Source organism: Accipiter gentilis, chromosome 9 (genome assembly GCF_929443795.1).
Source record: "Accipiter gentilis chromosome 9, bAccGen1.1, whole genome shotgun sequence".
Lineage (NCBI taxonomy): Eukaryota > Metazoa > Chordata > Aves > Accipitriformes > Accipitridae > Astur > Astur gentilis.
Window position 1 is genome coordinate 40514956 of NC_064888.1, and position 20456 is coordinate 40535411.

Genomic DNA, 20456 nt, shown 5'->3' on the forward strand with positions numbered 1-20456 from the left:
GGCTGAGAGCACACAGTGAAACCAAGGAGACAGTCACAGCTGATGGGAACCTCTTCATGGAACCTCCTGGGTGGGCTGATTGTCCCCCTTGCCCCTAAGCTCTGCGTCCACAGAACAGCTTCTTTTGCCTGCTGGCAGCAGTCAATTCTGGATCCTGCCTTCTCTGAGCATGCCAACCCTGACTTGGGAAGGATGCTGACCCCTCCTGTTCGCAAGATGGTGTTTTTACGTCCCAAAACTTCCATTCCCTCCCTTGCCAGGGCCACCATTCAGCCGAGAACATAAACCTGAGCCTAACTTGGCCACCATTCAGCCGAGAACATAAACCTGAGCCTAACTTGGCCACCATTCAGCCGAGAACATAAACCTGAGCCTAACTTGGCCACCATTCAGCTGAGAACATAAACCTGAGCCTAACTTCCACACTGTATCAGCTGATTTCAACAGAACCACTTGCCTGCTCAAATCACACGCTGGATCAGAGCTTTTGGAAATAAATTCTGAAAGCGTTAAATGAGACGTCTGGGAATTGAGCTGTAGCTGAGTGATCCCACTCACATGGTCCAGATAGGCGAAGTTTTGATTTGCGTGACAATTTAATGGTTTACGAGGTGGAGCTCTTGTGTGACGGCAGGGCAGAAACCCAACTCTACTGAGATAGGAATGATCCGTGGAGGATCTGGGTATATCCAAAGCACTGTGTAAGTTCAAGATGTTAATAATATTGCTATGTGTTAATTTTATCCCAGGAATAGTTGCAAACTGAATATAAAGTTAAATGGAAATGGGAGTAACTCCTTATGCATGCTTAAAATATGGAGCTAGTCTCCCATGGCTTCTTCCTTTTACTTTTATTAATCCTGAAAACTAATTACTGCAAATTATTTGATTAGTCAAAATACAGGAATCAGATTATAAATAGATTTTTTTTTTAAAATACGTTACATGAAATCATGATACAAAAGTTCACACTAATTAATCCTCTACTAACAGTTACATAGAAATTAGAGTAAGCACGCTTTGGTTCTTTTTCTTTTATCAAAAAAATGATATAATTCTCAGATTCTTATCATATTGGGATGGTGAGCTGTATGTATAATGCTATCAGAAAATAAAACATCACAAAATATTGACATTTTGGGAGCAAAGACGGAATAGGGATTTCAACATTTCTACATGAATCACATTTTTCACTTTTAAGAAGAAAGTCCAATTCTTATTAATAATTGAAAGGCAGGCTTGCGTAGGAATGCTCTCCCACTGCAAGCACCGTGGCAAAGCATGCTGCGTGCAGATGCAGCTACACCGGGAAGCTTCCTCCTGCCCTGTCGCAGCAATACTATCTCCTGCACACCAGTGCCAGCTCGGTTCAAGAGATACAGCCATGCCTGCGGCATTTATTGGCACTGCTATGTTGGTCAGGGATAGCACATCTTTGCAATCCCAAAGTGCAGACACATCCTGCTCACAGACAAGAAATTATATGACTTATCTCTCTTTAAAAAGGTTAGTGGGAAATAATGCTGAGGTCTGGGAACACTGACAAGAGGATTGCTATTATCTAAAGCTAGCCATTTCCTATATTCCTGAGAGGTTTTTTTACAATGGCATAGAAAACCCACAAGTTTCTTTTAAAATCAAACTATCCGTTACCATTTTACACATACAGTTTGATGATGGACTGACACCCAGAGCGAGATGCTGTAAAATCTTCTGGATTCATGGGAGAAGTGGTTTGCAATACGGGGGAGGTTTTTACTCTACACTAAATCCTGATAGTGCTCCAATTCTGTAGGAAGGGCATCTGAGGAGAAGTATGGGAGGAAGGTGAGGGGAAGCTCTCCTTGCTCTCCTGAACAGAGGGGCTGAAGGTGATTAACCCTAGAGAAACTCTGGGGTCAACCGCCCACATCCAGATGCTCCGGCAGAGTGCTGTGCACCCCTTTCCCAAGCCCCACATCTGCTACCCTCCCTTCCCACTCTCTTTGCCCTTCATGTTGAGCAAAGTGCTATCACAGACTCGGCTAAAGCATCTTTCCCTCTCCTGAAAGCTCAATGAGCACCCAAAAACCCACCGCTGTGTCCCTGGGGGCCACTTTTCAGCTGGGGGACCCAGCTCAGGATAACACGGTCCACCTGAACTCAATGAAACTAAACCAAGCTGAAATCCGAGGTGACAAACTTCCTAGTAGCAACATTTTTTTAACACCACTCCACTTGGCAGGTTAGAGAGGGAATAGCATCCTCCAGGAGCTCTGCTTTATGGTGAACAACCGCATTATCCTGGAGAAGAGCTCCTGACAGGGCTGCAGCGCTATCGCTCTGCGCAGGAAATAGCTTAATCCTATCATAATCTCCCTGCAATTTTCCTCTGTATTTTGATGTATGTTGTTTCAAAGATACAATTTTATTTGAAATAGAGTTTATTTCAGACTCCAATGTGTCAAATTTAATTTCAAGAGTTTTCATTGTAGGGGAAAATCTTTTTTAGTGAGAGATTAGAATTGTAGTAAATAACCAGCACTGAGTTTCTGCTCCGCAAATTTAACCATTTCCAAGGCAGATACAGATCAAGAACTGACATTTATTCCCTCACCGTTACCTACGCTTTAGTTTTTTCAAATGTTTTTATTCACTATAGCCTCTGGACAAGCAACATCAAAACATTCTGTTTGGAAAGATCGTTCCTGTGGGGACTCTGCACTGCGGGAGTGCAGCTTTTCGGACTGCCTGTATCGGTTTTGGATGGAAATCTCTGCACTGTCACTTCAGAGAACTCATTCCAGCAGGTGGTTTATGATGCCGAGAAAGCTGTGCTGGAAAAAGAGAAGGATTTTGTTAGTAGAAACAAATTTTAGTGTGAGTCTGTGCCAAGGAAGATGAGGTTTATGAGTGCAATAGTCCTAGTGCACATGAGACATTATATCAGTGGTGAGAAATTTATTGCAATCATCTTCCTATTTCCATTTCTGCCTTCTTTTTGGTGACATAATAGTGTAAGGAGGAAAGGTCACACCTTGATGCCAAGATGATTCATAACTTTAATACCAGAAGGAACAATTGACCTAAACAACCTTTGGCTAAAGTGTATTTCCAGCCGTGCTTTCAGCCTCAGTCTGAAGCCGAACAAATAGAGAAATATCCACCACCAGGTTATTGCGATATATTCAGAATCACTTGCTTGAGGAAGGAGGTTGATCTCCAGCTGAATGTCTTTGAGAAGCCAAGACAGAGCTATCTAAGACATTACCATAATTGCCTTTCAGCTACCACCCATGGAGACGGCTCCATGACAGTGGCTTCACCACAGACAAGCCTGATCACCCCTCTCACCGCATGCACCAAAACTAGTCTGGAAGTAAATTGAAGATGTGATGGTTTTCCTGAAGTAGAATACTGACAAAGCCACGGATTCGCAAAAGGGATGAAACCAAGATCAAGGACAGCACAATGGCATTTGCTGCTCTGGGAGAACTGCTATTCTGCAGCCTCCTCGATGAGCAAGGTGAACCTCATTAATCCATTGCTTTGTCTGCTCTTTTTTGTTGTCCACAAAGGCAGACTTATAAGATGCGAGTGAGAGAGCAGAAACTATGTGGGGATTTAGAAATCTGGGCCACCGTTTCTGTCTCTAAACTGTAGATTGGGCTCCAAGAAGAGACCTGAGAGTAGGAGTGTGTTACAGATACAGACCCGCCGATGGTGAGCGGGCTCAGTCCTGACTCCGGTGGGTTGGAAGTATTTGCAACTCAGTAGGAAGGTCTACCTACGGCAAATTGATATTATCCAGAGGATACCGAGCCAAGCTGTCAGAGAAACTACTGCTTTAAAAAAACAGTAACTGTGTCACAGCACGATAAACATATGCACAGATTGATTTTGGCTCCAAACCAAGAAATTCATACAACCAATGAGCCCAGCTTTTAGTTGTAACAAACAAGACACAATTACGATACAATCCGCTACTGCAACACTCAGGCTAGCAAGGAAAAACTAATGGCTCTTGAAATACTTCTGCTTGAAGAAAATATTGGTACCAAGTATGATGAGAAAAAAGTCAAGGGAGAGAAAATAGAAGCAAATGGAGATGTCAGCTGTCCTCGTGCAAGCTCTGTTAAACGGACATGGGTGGAAATAAATCAGAGTGAGAAATCCAAAAGCAACATGGGCATCTTGAAACCAGCAGAACAATTAACAAAAGGATAGACCAAGGTTCAGAAGTTTTTATTGTGTCCAGAAGATCCCATTTTAAGAGGCAGATTGTCTCATACTCCTGTGTCACCACTTAAATCCAATTACATCTGGTAGCAATAAAAGCTGACAGACACAGCAGGTGTTATCAATGCAGTTTCTGGTAAGCAGCCATCCATACATAGGCCATCACCGGTACCCAAATGGGCACCTTTGGCAATCTCAGCAAAGAACCTGAACATTGCCTGGATATTGAATTGGAAAGTGTTTTTCTAGCCCAGAATGGAGAGGCTTGCTGAAGCCGACAGAGCATGGAGCCAGGTATTACTCAGCTGCTGCTCACCGCTCCCTGAGTGAGCAGCTACATCACCTTAGACCATTTTACATTTTTTCTCCAAGAGCTCCTCCAGTTTGTTTTTACTCCCCCCAAACCCGAGCCCGTTTCTCTCTTCCTCTCCTTTTCTTCTCATACAGAAGCAAAATAAAATCCTGTGCAAGTTTTGAAAAGACATAATAAAGATAACATCCTGTGTTTAGATTAGAGTGGAAAAAGGGATGGAGGGGATACATATTCAACCTTCAGGACATAAACTGCCAAAACAGCCTTGGACTTGGGATGAAAATTTAGTTTGGATAGAGTTTGTTAATTGATGCTTGAGGAGGTTCTTGTACTTTCCTTGGAAACATTTGATCGTAACCTCTACTCAAAGTGAAATATTGCACTTTGGTACGCCAGGGCAGTATGTCTGCACTGCTTGCACTGCAAATATGAATATACCGCAATCTGCAGTGACACATCACCATGCCACCAGTCTCAAACTTCGTTGTGGTTTTCCTCTTTCATTTAAAGATTTTTTAAATTCACAACCCAAAGGGTGTCTTATGACTTCACGTAGATGATAGCGGAACTAATATACACAAAAGCTCCCAAGCTTTATGTTCACGACCCCAAAATATGGTTGCCATATTACAAACAAAGAAGATTACAAATTATTTTATGATAGCACCATCACCTCTATGATCTGCATCAATGCCCACCTGCAGTTCTCCTAACTGCGTTTAGTCTTTTTTAATGTTTCCCTTTGTTTCCCTGCCCTGTAGACTGCAGAGCACCCATTGCCCACAGTGTCCAGTTTGTGGACGGGGAAACGATGCACACAAAAATTAAAAACTTAGCCCAGGACCCATGGGAAGCCTGCAGCAGAGCAAGGAAGTGAAGCCTCTAAAATCAAGTCTTAACTACAAAACTGGCCTCTTTTCCTCTCAGTAAGTTATTAAGCCCCTGCAAAGTCTTGAACCTCTATCACAATGGCATTTGCAAAAGAGGATTTTAATGTTTAAACAGTGCTTGAGTTAAAAATATATTGAACATTCCATTTACATTTCGGACAAAGTATATTGAATTTACCATGAAAATATTCCTATAGTGGCAAGATAAAATAAATGAAAAGACAGCTCTCCTTGTATTTCATATTTTTTTCTGTAGAACTAATATAGGATTAAAGAGAAAAACCTGGTAGCTGCAGGAACAAGTTTGAGCAATCACTTGTCACTTGCAGTTAGCACAAAAATGTATTATAACAAGATATTACTTGTAGAATTTCCACTATAAATCTTTTATTCATTCCAAGGAATCCCAGTCCAGGCATTTGCCATACTGCATTGTCAAAAATAATGTCCAGCATAAATGGTGTGCGAGAGACCATGAACATCAGAGATAACAAGAGTACTAACACCTTATGGGCCTTAAAAACTCAGTAGTGGTATTTCTGGTCTCTCATTAAAAGTGAAATAAAAATATTGTTTAAGAATGACTTTTATGCTTAACTATTAAACGCAAGCGTTGATTCTTTGCTTATGGTTTTTCCCACTTTTCTTTTTAAAAATTGCTGAGTGGATGTAAACAAGAAAGTAAATTTTTACAACCCCATTCTGTTGCTGGGCATGAGAATCACCAAAAGCCGTAACAACCTGGCAACCTAAATGAGCATCAGGAGCAAGAAAACACCTGTAAAATATCAACCAGCACTCAGAGAAGGAAGAAGAAAACTGATTGAGAGGGAGCCATGGTGTAAAACAGCATGTTTCCAGGGAGGTCAAGAGACTTTTGGCAATTTCCACAGGTGAAGGAGATGCAGGCTCTGACCTGCACGCCTGAAAAATTACACCTGCATTTAGCAAAATTGCTAGCAGCAAGCGCTGAGCTTCTTTATTGTGTTGGGCCAGCCAAGAGCTGCGGTTTCCCTCACCACCGGTTCCTAAAACTGGTTTGTAGTTCAGACTTTCCCAGGTGAGAGATTTCGCCCTCAGAGCTACTTCCCTCTGCAGCAGGGAACTGGTCTTCACGGCAGGACTCAACACCTCGCTAAGCGAGGGATGTCCTCTGCGCTGATTTTGGTGACTGTTGAGTCACGTTTATTATTAACTTTCAGAAGTACAATGCAGACGAGGGCAGAGCCTGGGTTTTGTGCCAAAGCAGCAGTCACTTCAACTTTCAGCATTTGTGCCGGCTGAGCGCTGACACCTTCACTAATGCGTTGCACCCCCTTTTTCATTTTCTGAAGACTGCTCAGAATATGTGACTTGACAGCTACTACTTGGAACTGAGGACACTTTGCTGAGTCTTTTGTTTTTCAAATGTCCATATTCAAATCCTGATAATTTTTTTTATATCAGGGTTTCCTCTGCTTTAGTTCTCTCTCTGCTTTGTCTTTCTAGCGTGTATATCCTTCTGCTGAACTTTTTCCCTTCATTTTTTCCATTGCCTTGGCCTGTCTTAGCTGCATTTTCTTTCAGATTCAGCTAATTTGGGAGCGTGAAGGGTAGAAGGTGTGGGATAACATGGGAAATGTGAGGCAGCATAGCTGTTTTAGTAGGATGACGTGCCTATACTGCAGCTAGATCGAGAGCTCCCAACCAAGGCAAGTACATAAAGCAACTTCTGCCAAAACTCCTAGCACGTTTATATCTCAAAGAGGTAAGCAAGCCATGAGGTCATCTCTTTCTTGGAGAGCTTCTCCTTTCTTTCCACCCTGCTCTAATCTTTCCACCATTCTTTATTTTCTTCTAATTCATCCCTCAGCTTTTTGTTTCTTCCATTTCTCTCCTCCCTTGACCTCCAGAGGCCATGAGGGTAAGAACCAGCTTTTTTTCGCAGCTCACTTATCAGAAGTAGCTGCCCCCCCCCCCCCCCCCCCCCCCCGCCAACAGATTTCCCAGATAGGGGAAGATAGGTTTCTGGTTTCTTTAACACATCCGTGCTTTCATTGCAAAAGCACAGGACATGTTTCCATCAGCTGTAGAAAATGGAGAGCAAAATTAGGGGAGGGGACATACAAAATGGAGGATGACCTCCATTCTTTGGTCTCTGCTGGCACTAGAAGACATAGACTGAACCAGACTCTTTCTGCTAACATCAAGCCCCATGAAGCCCTACGGTAGGATAGCCAAGAATAACAACATGCCCTTGATTTTCATCAGACCTGGAAAGTGGCATCAGCTTTTTCTCAGCACGAAATTTGGAACTGCCGCAATAACTTATTTAAGATCAAAATGCCTGTGAGCCACCCAACATCACCATATGTCCTATGTATAACAAAAAAAAAATAAAAATAAAGAAATAATTTGCAAGTGTTTCAAAGAATATTTTTAATTAGGAGTATTTTTCATACCCCCCACTTAGAAAGGGTGCTGCCATGTTTCCAAGAGTTATTGTATTAGCTATAGAGCTCATACAAAAGGGAAAATTATAACTGATCAAATTTTAAAGAAACCTCTAAAAATAGCTTGTCTAAAGCCCATAATGTCACAATGATAAAGTCTAAGATCTCAGGTCCTCCAAGAAGAGCAAGATATGTCCCATTAGGAAGTTTGGGCTTTTCTATTAATTTTCCCACAGGACACAGACGTTGCTTCTGACTACAAAGGCTTGAAAGGTAACAGAACTGAAGCATCTCTCCAGTCCAAACTGAAATATTCCTAAACTCCCATGCACCAGTGTCTGGGAAACAGGATTTAGCACTAAGCAGATATTTGTCTACCATAAGATGTGGGTGCGTGCTTGCTTCCAGTTATAGAAAACTAGGAATTTGGAGCTGTTCACAACAGTGGGTGGGCTAGAGATAGCCCTGGCAATGATGGATTTGCAGACAACACAGGGGATTTGGTTAGAAGTGCAGGATAATTAAGGTTTGTTATACTGCACTTCAGTTTCTCATAGCAGCACTATACCATCCATTCAGGGGTCTATTTTGGACGTAAGATGACCTCTAATGTGAAGCAGACATTACTAATAACTATTTTCTTTGCTGTTAGTATAATAACAACTGGTGATAAACAGTGACCTCATCTTTTGGAGTTAAGTCCTACAGTGTACACTAAAACAACAACAACAAAAATACCTCTTGATAGCCAGTGCAAGTTTTGCTTGAGCACAGTTTCTTCCAGTTACAAGGTATTTATCAGCAGGAGGAACACAATTTATATTATACAGCCTGTGCTCACTGTTAAAATTTATACCAATCAGCAGAGTCATTAAGTCCTACATTTGCCTTCCCCTAATCCACTGTTAGATTAAATGGTTCAATTAATAATAAATATTAGCAGTTTATTAGATTAATAGTTACACCACTACATTAGTGTATGTGGTTGCAGAGAGACAGAAATGAAGCAATAGTTTCCCACTAAATCATTTTTAGCCAAGCAGTGTACCATATGTTGTTCTTCTGCACTCATCTCTTCTTTACAAAAAACAAAGCCAAAACCTTCAGTTTCACCTGCCACTTCTAGTTATTCAGCCACAGCCCAAGGATCTAGATGAAAATGAGGAACCAGTCTGCGCTCTGAGCAAAGCCATTGAACTCAGCGGGGCTGCAGGAGGGGAGCCAGCACCAGCTTTGACCCATTTATTTGAGAAAATTACCCCTGGACAACAAGATAATCCTCCCCAATAAGCCTGGCTATGGGCAGGAGGAAGCACCAGATTAGTGAATTTGGTTTTGCTGAAGGGACTGATACTTAGCAGCTGGAGAGGCTCTGCTATCCCACACTGAAAATGCTGGTGTGATAACATGCCAGATTGTTGCATCTGTACATGAGCTGTTTTCATCTACAAAATGGATTGCAAAATGTTCTAATTTTATAAGGCGGGGGAAGAATCAGCTAAGGGAAAAGTTGGTTACATTGTCCAGGAAACTACTGTTAATGTTAATCTGCTGTTTGTCAAGTATCCATATGCGTTATAAATACGTGTACCATTTTGCAAGCACGTGGCCTAGCTGGTAGGAAAGTGGGGAGGTGACAGGCAGAAGACTGGACTCTGTTCCCAGCCTCATCCCTAACTGGATGCTTTTTTATTTCTTCCAGCTCTCTCAGCCATGTCCAGTGAAGTGTCTTCTCATCATTGCAGATTCATTCTTTCCAGACCTGACCTTTCTTTATAATTCTCTACTTCTTTTGCCTCATCCCTGGGTAAATCCCATCCTGCTTTGTGCCTCAGTTTCCCTGATCCATAAAAATAGGATAATGATACCTTTCATAAAGTATCTTTGGATGAAAAGCACTTTCAGGGATTGTTAAAGATATTACCAGGGAGTGAGAACTACATTGGACCATATTCATCTCAGGGACATTTGTGGAGGGGCTGACAATGTGTTTTCATGGTCTCCTCTGCTTATAGTTGATGGATAAAAACAAATCTGTAAGAAAAAAGAGGACATCTGCAAAACTGCATGAAAACCCTGCTCAAGTCAAGCAGCTTTACTTAAACTGGCATTACCAATGGGGAGAAGTTTCCACCCTCTCCTGAAGTTTGAAACATGTTTGATTTACAAGAAGGGAGTAGGGCAGAAGGCCTCACCATCTTGGCATAACAGTGGTTGAGAAGATCATGATTTCTCTGCTCTTCCAAGTTCAAAGAGATAGAAAAAATTATTTAACTTAGGAAACGTACACTGATGGGTATATTCTTAACTCCCATGGATGTGAATAGCTGGGGGTGCATGACTGCAGTCCCACGCACTGAGATGAGATAATTACAGTTGTACAGTAGTGGAGGCATTGCCAATATCCCATAATTAATTTACAGACAGAGTATTTCCTCCTCCTTTCCCCCCATTAAGTGTAGAGAAAATAAATGTTCTTAGGAGTTGGCAGTTTCTCTTTAGTTTGCATATTCCTCCTAAATATGAACATTATGTTGTTTACTCATCTGTTAATGACAGCTGATTATCAAACCATAAATATACATGTATCTAATGGTTTGTGAACATTAAACATCAGAATGTAATATATGTGGGTGTACACAGGAACCCAGTACCGAACAATTGCCATTTAGCACGTCAGCTTCTGTAGTGGTATCTCAATCTGGGCACTGTCACTTCCCATGTGTAAGAAGACGAGAACTGATTTTCCCAGCTGCTGTTAAGATATTTGTTTGTTGCCAGATGTAAACAGATTATTTTTTGTTTTGCTTGAGCCACCTCCCCTGCACAATCCAGTGGTGTTACAGCTTTTTGCTGGCTTCTGGGTGTCTGAGAAAGAAACCTGATGAGCTGAGCAGGTTTCTTTTCAGTTTTAAGCCTTATCTCTCTTTCTGTCTTTGCTCTTGGTCACCAAGTAAAAGAAAATAAAAGGACATAGTCACTATTTCAGTGTGAACACTCCCAAGAAGTTGGGGGTTTAATGCTAAGGAGCCCAAGGCCTCCCTCTGTCTTGCCCGTTTTTTTCCCTCTCTCCTCTGTTGTCTCCAGTTCTCTCTCTCAACTCTTTTCCTGTTAATTGTCTTGCCGTTAACTCAGATCTGGTTTCCCTGGAACAAAGCTGTTTTCCTCCCTCCTAACACTTTCTTTGTCAGAGCTGATAAGTTTACTAAACTTTCCACTTCACAGACTTGTAACTTCAGCGTGGCCTTAGTCCTGACTCTCCTGCTCCCCCTGCACTTAGGTTCTCCCACTTGTTTTGGTTTTTTTTCCTTTCTAGTACTAAATCCATCCTTTTCCCTTACCCTTTGAAGCCAAAGCCCATGAAGTGTCTTTCTCCTCTTTATTTTCCATCCATCCCTCTTCTGAAATCTTGCTTATATTCTGCTGAAGTTGACTTCTCCCATTATTCTGACCATGTGAACTTCCACTTCCTTGGAGTCCTTCCTGATTTGTCTCTTGTTGCAGAGGTAACTTAATTTTCTTTTGTGTCACCTCTCTTCCAGCTCCATGTTTACTCTTCTTTCCTAATTGTCCTCCTAATCATTTCTCTTTCTCTGTGTGCCACAACTAATGCCACACTCTCTACTTGCAATGCTCTCTTAAAAACTAGAGCTGAGCCAGATACAAAGTTTTGGATCTGAATTCTTGAAAAAGGTAAAGGGAACTGTGCGGAGCTCCTATGGTTTTGAGCTTGTTTCTTTAACAAGGCAACATATCCCTTGGAGTCAACCTGCAAAATGCTGTGCACTCCCCATCAGTACCAACTACCCTCAGCTTCGGCAGACTTCTGTTAGAGGCAGGACTGATGGCATCTGCCCATGCCAAAGCCCCTGGGAACAGCAGTATTTATGATACTGTGGATCTAAAGATATACAGATAAAACTGATAGGTCGGTGCTCAGTCTTGTTAATGCATACTTTGTGCAAGAGTATAGATCTGGAAGTCTCAGCTAAGGAGAATTCTGCATTGCAGTGGTATGTTCCCAGATGCACTGACCATTTTGCCATTGCTTTTGATGGACATTTTTGGACAACTCGCAAGGAATATGGTAAGCATGACTTGTCTCACAAGTAGCTTTTAGAATTCCTCAAGTTAGGAAGAGGCATATGTGTAATTTTCAAGACTGTAATTTTTATGCTGTTCCAAGTTACAGAAAACATTTAGAAATTTTGATCAAACAAAACCACTGCTGTGATATAATTCCAGAATCAACGTACAAAAAAATTCACTTGCCTTTTTAGCAGTTATTGATGACGGGAATAAAGCTGCAGGTGAACACAAAGGACTGGCTGTTTGCATTCCCGCACTGCCAGCACGCCAGATTGGATAGCAAGCAAGTCATTTTGCCTGGAACTAAACCAGTCGAATGCTGACAGATAGGTGTTTGTGCAGTGCAGACTCGGCAAGGAAAATAAGCTGTCACTGCTTGCACTGACCTCTGCTATTTGATTATGATACGACACCTTTCTTCTCAAACTGAATCAAGAGGGTTTATTCAGGTGATGTTGGTTCAATGCTCAGTGATGCTGAGCACCACAGGAGCTCAGGTGCCCTGTGAGATACGTATCTGTGGGGCTGACTCCTGGGGAAGTGTTTGACAGCCTCTCCCATCTCCTCTTTATTGTACAAGTCAAGAGAATTAAATAACTGTAGCTGGATGTTTTAAAAGGGCCATATAGTTTTATGAACAGTTAATAACACAGGTGTATATAGATGTTAAGAATAGCCGTATCTCATGATTCAACCTGATTGCTGCCAGAGTCGGGAAGGCGACTGCTCCTGAGCGATTGCAGCACTGCCGCTCAGCCGCTCGTCTCAGGAGGGTTTTTGCACAGCACACTAGCCTAATAGCAAAGGGCAGATCTGGTTAAACTTTTGGGGAGTTCTTCGTCTCATCTACCATCAAAAGCTGCATCTGAATATGGTACTGTTGAGTTTTTCACTCCCCAGGCCAGTGGAATTAATGCAGAGTCGCTGCTGTTTTGCTGTGAAATGGCTTCCTTTTGGCTGGTTTGGTAACATAAAATAGAGGCCCAACAAGTTCTGGCAAATCCAAACCATTTTGTTTTCAGAATTTTCTCTCAGAAATAAACCTGAAAGTTTTCTGATTTTGTCCAGAAACAAGCAAAGACAAATGTTGAAATCCTTCAGACATGGAATTTCTACCTTGCATGCGGGTCGACAGGAGACTACATTTCATTTGGCTTCAGGTAGAGTCCAATCTGCTAATTAAATGGCAGACCTGCTTTACTAGAGATAAAAATAAAGCAAGCGCTAGTGAGAAAAGGGGAATGGGGACCAAACAAAAGGGAAGGATAGGGAAGGGATGAAGTCAATAACAGATAAATCCCAGTCCCAACACAAGTACTAGAAAGACAATACTCTGTTGTGCACCGAGAAGCTGAGGTTTATTAGCTGTTGATTAAGTCTTGTGAGGAGCAGAAAGATAGTTGAGGAGAATGAAGCAAAATACAAACAATCTCTTCTATTTTCTTGGCAAATTTGATCTTCTCTATTAGGATTATCAGAAAGCTTATTCCCTGGATGTGGGCAGCGAGGCAGATTTCCAATGCCTTTCAATTGCTTTTCTGGCTGAGGCTGGCTATTCTAATGCAACGTGACGGGTAGCCACAAACATAATCCGTAGGACCCAGTGGTGCTCGAATGCAGATGCTACTCCCCGAGTCAAAAGAGAAGAGCAATGCTCCAAGTCTCCTCAAACCGGAACACTCATGGCACCGGTTTTTATGTGACACGGTAGCTCAAAGCTCAGCGTTGCTGCACTCTCAACTTTGGTTACAGGTGGGATATTCAGGCACGTAAAAAGAACAAACCTGTTTCCAAATTGCAAAAGATTACATCTTTTTCCTCAGCTGATTTTACTTTCCAGTGTGGGGATTTAGGAATACCCATATTGGATCAGACTGTCAGTTAATCTAATCTGGTATACCTATTCTGGCTGCTGCTAATAGATGATGCTTCGGAGGAAGAAAACAGAAAGAAAACAAAACCACCACAATATATCTAGTTAATTGAACCGTTCTGTACATAGGGAGAAAAATTCCTTCCTGACGTCCACAGGTGATGAGCGTATGCCCTGAAGCATGAGATACGATTACTCTTATCATTATCTTAGCTTGCATAGCAACAAATGTAATTAGTGGTCATAAAATTATCCTGCTGTTTGGGATTATCTATTTTTTTTAAGCAACAGAGCCAAGCATGTCTCTGAGGTAACTTCATTTGAATAGGATGAATTTGGACTGTGAAGTCTAAAATGTATCCTTAAGTACAAACAATAGAAAAGGCAAGAATTGGAAGTACTTGCCTGTGGCCTCCTACAGCTGCTATTTATTGCATACTTGGGCTGTTTCTTATGAGACTTTATTCAAACTCCATGTTAGGCAAGATAAGAGGTGAAACAAACTGCTGGGAGTAATGACAATAAGCAAGAGAAGAGTAAGATTTCAAGCCGAAACTAAATACCATTAAGCAACATGTTGCAGCAATTGAAAGGCAAGCTCCTTCCCACCTCTTGCCACATCTCAGGAATGCCGCAGTGGATGATCAGTCACAGAAAGGGCATGAGCAAGATGGACACACAGCCAGAGAAGCATTAGGACTGCTGTGTCAAGCCAAAATGACAATTAGACAAAAACTAAGCTAACACGTTAACACTGTGCCCACTCATGGGATCATGGACATCCCCCTGCAGATGCCAGAGTGAGAGGACCTGAGAGGTAAGAAGAGTTTGTTCGGCTCTGGAAGAATTAACATATTAACCAGGTTGGTTCCTTCAACCTGCAGTACAAAGCTGGGTTACATGAGCAAATCTGAAATGTCTCCTAAGGTGTGCTAAATAAACCTGCCATGAAAGAAGACACTCCGTTGCTTAACAGGCCTGGGAAGGACAGAGAGGGTATTTCAGCTTTGGCTTTGATGAGTTTAATCACAGCTTGAAGGGGCATAATTACACTGGTGCTGCTGGCTGCCTCCTTCAGGAGATTGGTGGCCATGGGGACTGTGAAGCTCAAGCCTGGTTTGGCCAAAAGCTTTTAGCATGGTTTGAACCGCATTGCTTTTGTAAATGCAAAGAGGTAAGGGCATCAGGAAGCAAACCTGCAGGCTTGCTAGACCTTCGAAACAGCTGTGATTGATAGCTGGAGCTGAAAACTCGTACCCAGGCCGTCGTCTCCTCGCTGATCAATGGCAGTGCTCCATGCGGGGACTCTTCGCTTGGTCTTTTCTTGCACCTTAACTGCCTCCAAGCCCTGTCTCTTGGTGCAATCTTAATTTCCACTGTTATTGCCACTTACGTTGCTCATGCCTAGTCCTGCTTATGTGGGGTATGTTCGTCCAAGCAGATGGCAAAGATTTCAGGCTTCTTAGCAGGTATTTGCCGCTGGCCTGCAAGACACCAGGTACTATGTTGTGACCTATTTTGTGAAGCAGCATTGAGAGCCCTCTCAGAGCGGTGTCATTTTCACCATGGATATCTACAGCTGGGTATTTTCCATATTTCTAAATGAAACAAGAGCTGGTAAGGACTTTTTGTGGAAAAAAAAAAGCACGGAAGGACTAAAAAGAAAAAGTAACAATTTCCCTTCACAATGTGTACGTCTTCACTGCAGAGCAAACTCAGGCTTGAACGCAGCCTTCATGATTGGCTTCAAAATACCTGTCCCACGTTTAACTCTTTTTTTCAACAGAGGGTGTCTGAATCATCAGGGTCCATAGGCCAGGGGCCATATAGATGGTGAGACCACAATTTAACTTAAGCGCTGGTCATCCCCAATTGCTCTCCCCCAGTGCCTCTCCACTGGCTGGGACAAACCATGGAGCAGCTCAGGTAACGGCAGTATCATGGAGTCAGGGATGTTCCCCCCCACAGCAGGAGAAGAGGAAAGAGGAACTTTTGCAGTTAATCACTGAATTAACATGGTAACAAAGATTAGCCTCATGGACAGTGGCTTTCCAGGGGTGCTAATTTTTATCATTGTCCGTGTAAGGGCTGCTGTCCTCAAGTTGCAGTTGTCCCTGTGGGAGGGATAAAGAGTCCAGCATTATAAAACTGGGGGTAGATATCCAGAAGGTGTTCCCCAATGGGGAATAAGCAGAGGAGCCTCCTGGAAGCAGGTGCCAACCCTTGTTTTAGAGCAATGCCGCTCCTGCGGGCTCTCTGGTGTGGCTCCCACTGCCGCTTACAGGCAGTGCCTGCTGCCTGCCTGCCTGGTCTGGGCAGCCTGGTTTCAGCACAGGTTCCTGTGTTCTCCTCACACAAACCATGCTTCGCCATCAGCCACTGGGGACTCCTCTCCTGCTGTAACAGCGGTGCCACGGCTGTAATTCTATCGGCACACAGGCAGCATGTAAAACTTTATAAACCGCTTGGCCTCGCCACTGGAAATACTGTAAGAATTGATAGAGCATGCACCAGTACCAGCATCCAAACGACAGACCGACAGACATAAAATAGGTGAGCACTTTTATTGCTCCTTAGAGGATTCACACCTATTTGTCAAGGTTAACTGCATCTTTGAGGCAAGACATTTTTTGTTGTCATTAAATATCTTTCACCGCTGTGTCCTTCTGCTTAACGAAGATGCCCTCAAAAGATCGAAGGTAATTTACGCTGCAAGTTGCTTGCTCTCATCATTTTACTGTGAGCCCACAGTATGCTCTTTAAAAGCCCCAACTCCCAGCCAAGTGAATATGTGAGAACCTCAGCATTTGTTTTAACAACAACGATAAAGTACTAGTCATCACAGCTATGGATAAAAACATGAAGATGTGACCCGGGTGCATACTAAATGGCTTGAAAACCAGAAGGCGAGGAAACCAAAAGTGCATGTATTTACTCATATCTCATTATTTTTAGACCAGGTTTGGGAGCAGTGACTTAAGATTCGGGAGCATGTGGGACATGGAAATCACTGCTTTTCAGATATAAGGCGCTTGGCTGCCTGCACTGGACCGAATTTGCTGGTGTGAAGAAGCACTTTGCACCCAAGGGAGCCCTCCAATATGTCCAGGGTGCCAAAGCCACAACCACTTGGACTGGGTCTTCTGCCTGTTGTGGGTTAGAGCCGGTCACTCGTTCTGCCTGTCCCCTCTGTCCCTTCCTCGCGGGGAGGACGGTCATTCTGGCACTTGGCCTGCCTCTCTGCATCTTGCCCAGAGGTAATGTGCAATCACTTGGACTCCTATGCCCTCTCACTCCTTGTGCGCCCAAGCAGGCGTTATCGCTGTTGCCCATCGCCAGGGAAGAAAATATGCATTTTAATACCACCTGCTTTACATATGACAAGGGTCCTATATACCTCCGTGCAGAATGTTACACTTCAGAGTCAGAGCCTTCTAATTGAGCAACAAATGCTTGTTGCACAAACTATACCGACAATTTCTGATGGATAGAAAATACAATATTTAGTCAGACTGCTGTAAGTTAAAACACAGCAGACAGTAAAAGGATGAAATTATACCCCAACAGACTTTTAAATGAGAAAATAGTCTGTGTTAGGGAACATTATTCATTTAAATAGCAGAAAGCTTATAATTTCAACGAGGCCACAATTTCCATAAAAAGCCTGCATTTGGGATTTTTTTTCCCTTTTCCCTCTTGCAGATTGCAGTTAAAATGAATGAACCTTCCTGCTTACAGAGAAATTCATTTTTATTTCACTTTGCCTTTTTCATGTCAATTACAGAACACTTTGTTAAAATGATTACATAATTTTCGCAGAAGCTTGGTATTGCAGGCTGGAGGAGATAAACCCACTTAAATGTGACCAATGTACTCTCAAATTCCTGCCCAGAGCAGTTTCTCATCTAGACATCACTCTCACCATCTTCCAAAACCCCTGCACAGAACCAGCGCAAATGTCAGAGACAAAAAAGCATCTTTCTCTGCTGAGGGAGGTACCACGTGAACTCTGTTTTTAGGCAGCGAGTCAGAGGTCGCTTGCTGCTAAAAACTCTGTATCCTCAGTCCTCATCTCATCACTTGGTTCCTGTCTCGTGATAAGGTTACACTGAATGGTGCTGGCATCCTTCAAGGTTACTGTTCCAGAAAATATTTGCAAATAATTTGACGTGCTGTCAGCTAGCAGGCAGCAGTGAACTCATATAATTCAACATACTAATGTGGGTTTTCACGCCTAAAGCTATAAATAAGCTTGATATTCGAAAGTTTCTGTAATGTTTATTTAATAGCAATATTTTATAAATAAATCTTGATTATTCCATTGCACTCCAGTGGAGATCTTCTTCCAAGATAACAGTTGTTTCTAACCCCAGGCCTCTTTTTCTGACCCCTCCCTGCCACCGATATCTCCATTAAAGAAATAAAACACTTCCTTCTCAGAACCTTTTTCAGACACAAGGGAATTATGGCCACGGCAGCTCCTCCTTTACCTCCTCCTCCCTTCCCCTTTATTTTGCCCAAATTGCTGTTCACTCCCCTGGAGGTTTTGCCTGACTTATCATTGCCTAGGGATACCTGTGGGAACTCCTCAAAGTCCTGCTAGAGAAAACTCTGTATGTTGGGCATATCCCATTAAAAATCACAGATTGGGGGTGCATGAAGTCTAGAGGAAATGTTGCATCAGCTCCACCTGGAGCATGGGCTTTGGACCCTACCAGCCCGACCTCAGGTGTGCTTCACGCTCAACAGCTGCTCTTTAGGATGCCCTCCCTCTTCTTGTGCCTAGGAGCACCACAAAGCAGAAGATGCTGGAGTTCAGCTGCTTTTCACAAGATCTATTCCTATGTGGTTTTACACAGTATCAGTTCACTCTCTTCCACCTTTGTGGCTAAGAAGCAATGCAAAGCCCACTGAAATCCATTTCAGAGGTGTTCAAGATACAGCACCAGGCATTGATCGAGTCTTATAGGAACTTGGAAAAGCTGACCCTTTTCCATACAGCTGCTGCTGGCAATTTTTTCCTCTTCTTTCCATCAAAAAACAATTCATCAGCTCTCCAATTCAGATGAAGCCTTTAATTGAAAAAGTGCTTTCATGGAGCTGCGTACAGTTTGGACCATTGCACTGTAGTGACATTTTGTTTTTTAAAAGACCGTGATTTTCAGCACACTGTCCACAACTCAGTAAAAAAAAATCCTCCACTTGGAAAACCAGCAATGCCTGATAACAAACCATTATAATCGAGCAGGACCCAATACATACATGCATTGTATGTACTCTACATATGTAATATGTTTGGAAGGCTATAGCTTCTCACACAGCTGGTTCTTTATACAGATGGTACATCGCCTTGGTGAGTGATGCAGGAAGAATTTCTCTGCTCCATGTTGCTAAATGGAAACTCAGGTCCAGGAGTGCAGTATCTAATATACAAAGATCTAAGCATGTCTCCACATCTGGGCTTGGATTTTGGAAAGAAAGCACAAATATCTGTAGCTAATGGCTGTTCGGTGGCTCTGCACAGGATCATGGACCTACTCACGAGATTCTGCTTGCCAGACTGGGGTTTAGAGAGAAGTTCACTGTGATTCAAGTGCCAAGGAAGTCAATGACCAAAAAAATCTGTATGACATCAATATTTAACACAAACCCACCACTAGTATTCAGAGACTTCTGTAACATGAAGGACTGGACCCCAAATGAGCAAACCCCATTTTCTTCCAAGAGGGGAAAGGGAAGTGAGAACTCTCATCAATGAAACAACTTCTTTGTGCTGCACTCTGTGCAAATATTTGGATTACTAAAACGAATTTATGAAGCAATTACTTTTAATGCTATATGAGGAAATTAAGTACTCATTGATTCATGATTTATAATCTAAAGCTGAAAGATCATGAAAAAGCAAATATAACTTAATTAAATGTCCTTTGGCTTTGCTACTATTGCAGACCTAACTCATAAAGTAAGTAAAACAAACCATTTTTAGAACATAAATGAGTATTGGTTCTTCTAGTTCAGAAGATAAATAATTTACTGGTTAAATATATTCAGCAAAGCTTAGCCATGTGAAGGATTTTTCCAGTGGCCTCTGGGTCTTGAAGGAAGGATAGAAACTGACTGGTACAGATTCAAGGAATTCATTGTGTTGCGAATGACAGGAGCATTTGCTATGAAAAGAGGAAAACAAAAGGCTTTTTCCGTTCTTTTTACACTGGGAAAAATATTTTAATATATTCATGGAGTAGAATATATTGTGAAAGGAACGTGCCTTTATGGTCTCTCCATTGGCAACGCACTTGTGATTATTCACTCCTGACACTGAGCCCATTAACCTGGGGAAATTTAATCTAATGCTATAGTAATGTTGCTATTTTTCCACTCTGAAGTGTAAATAATTTGAAAAAAAACCCCACCCAGGTTTTTAGAATGAAACATCCCAAGTGATGTATTCAGTCAGTTAAGTAGTCGGTTTGACTCTTCCTTTGTACTGCAGAAGCAAGAGGGTTGAGTTTAAAAAAAGAGTGAAAAACAGAACACTACTAAATAAATCACAGAAGACCATCCATTATAACTACATATTTCAGCAAGATAAACTGTTTCTGAGTACACCGGGTTGGATGTCTCAGCCTTTCAGTCTGTGA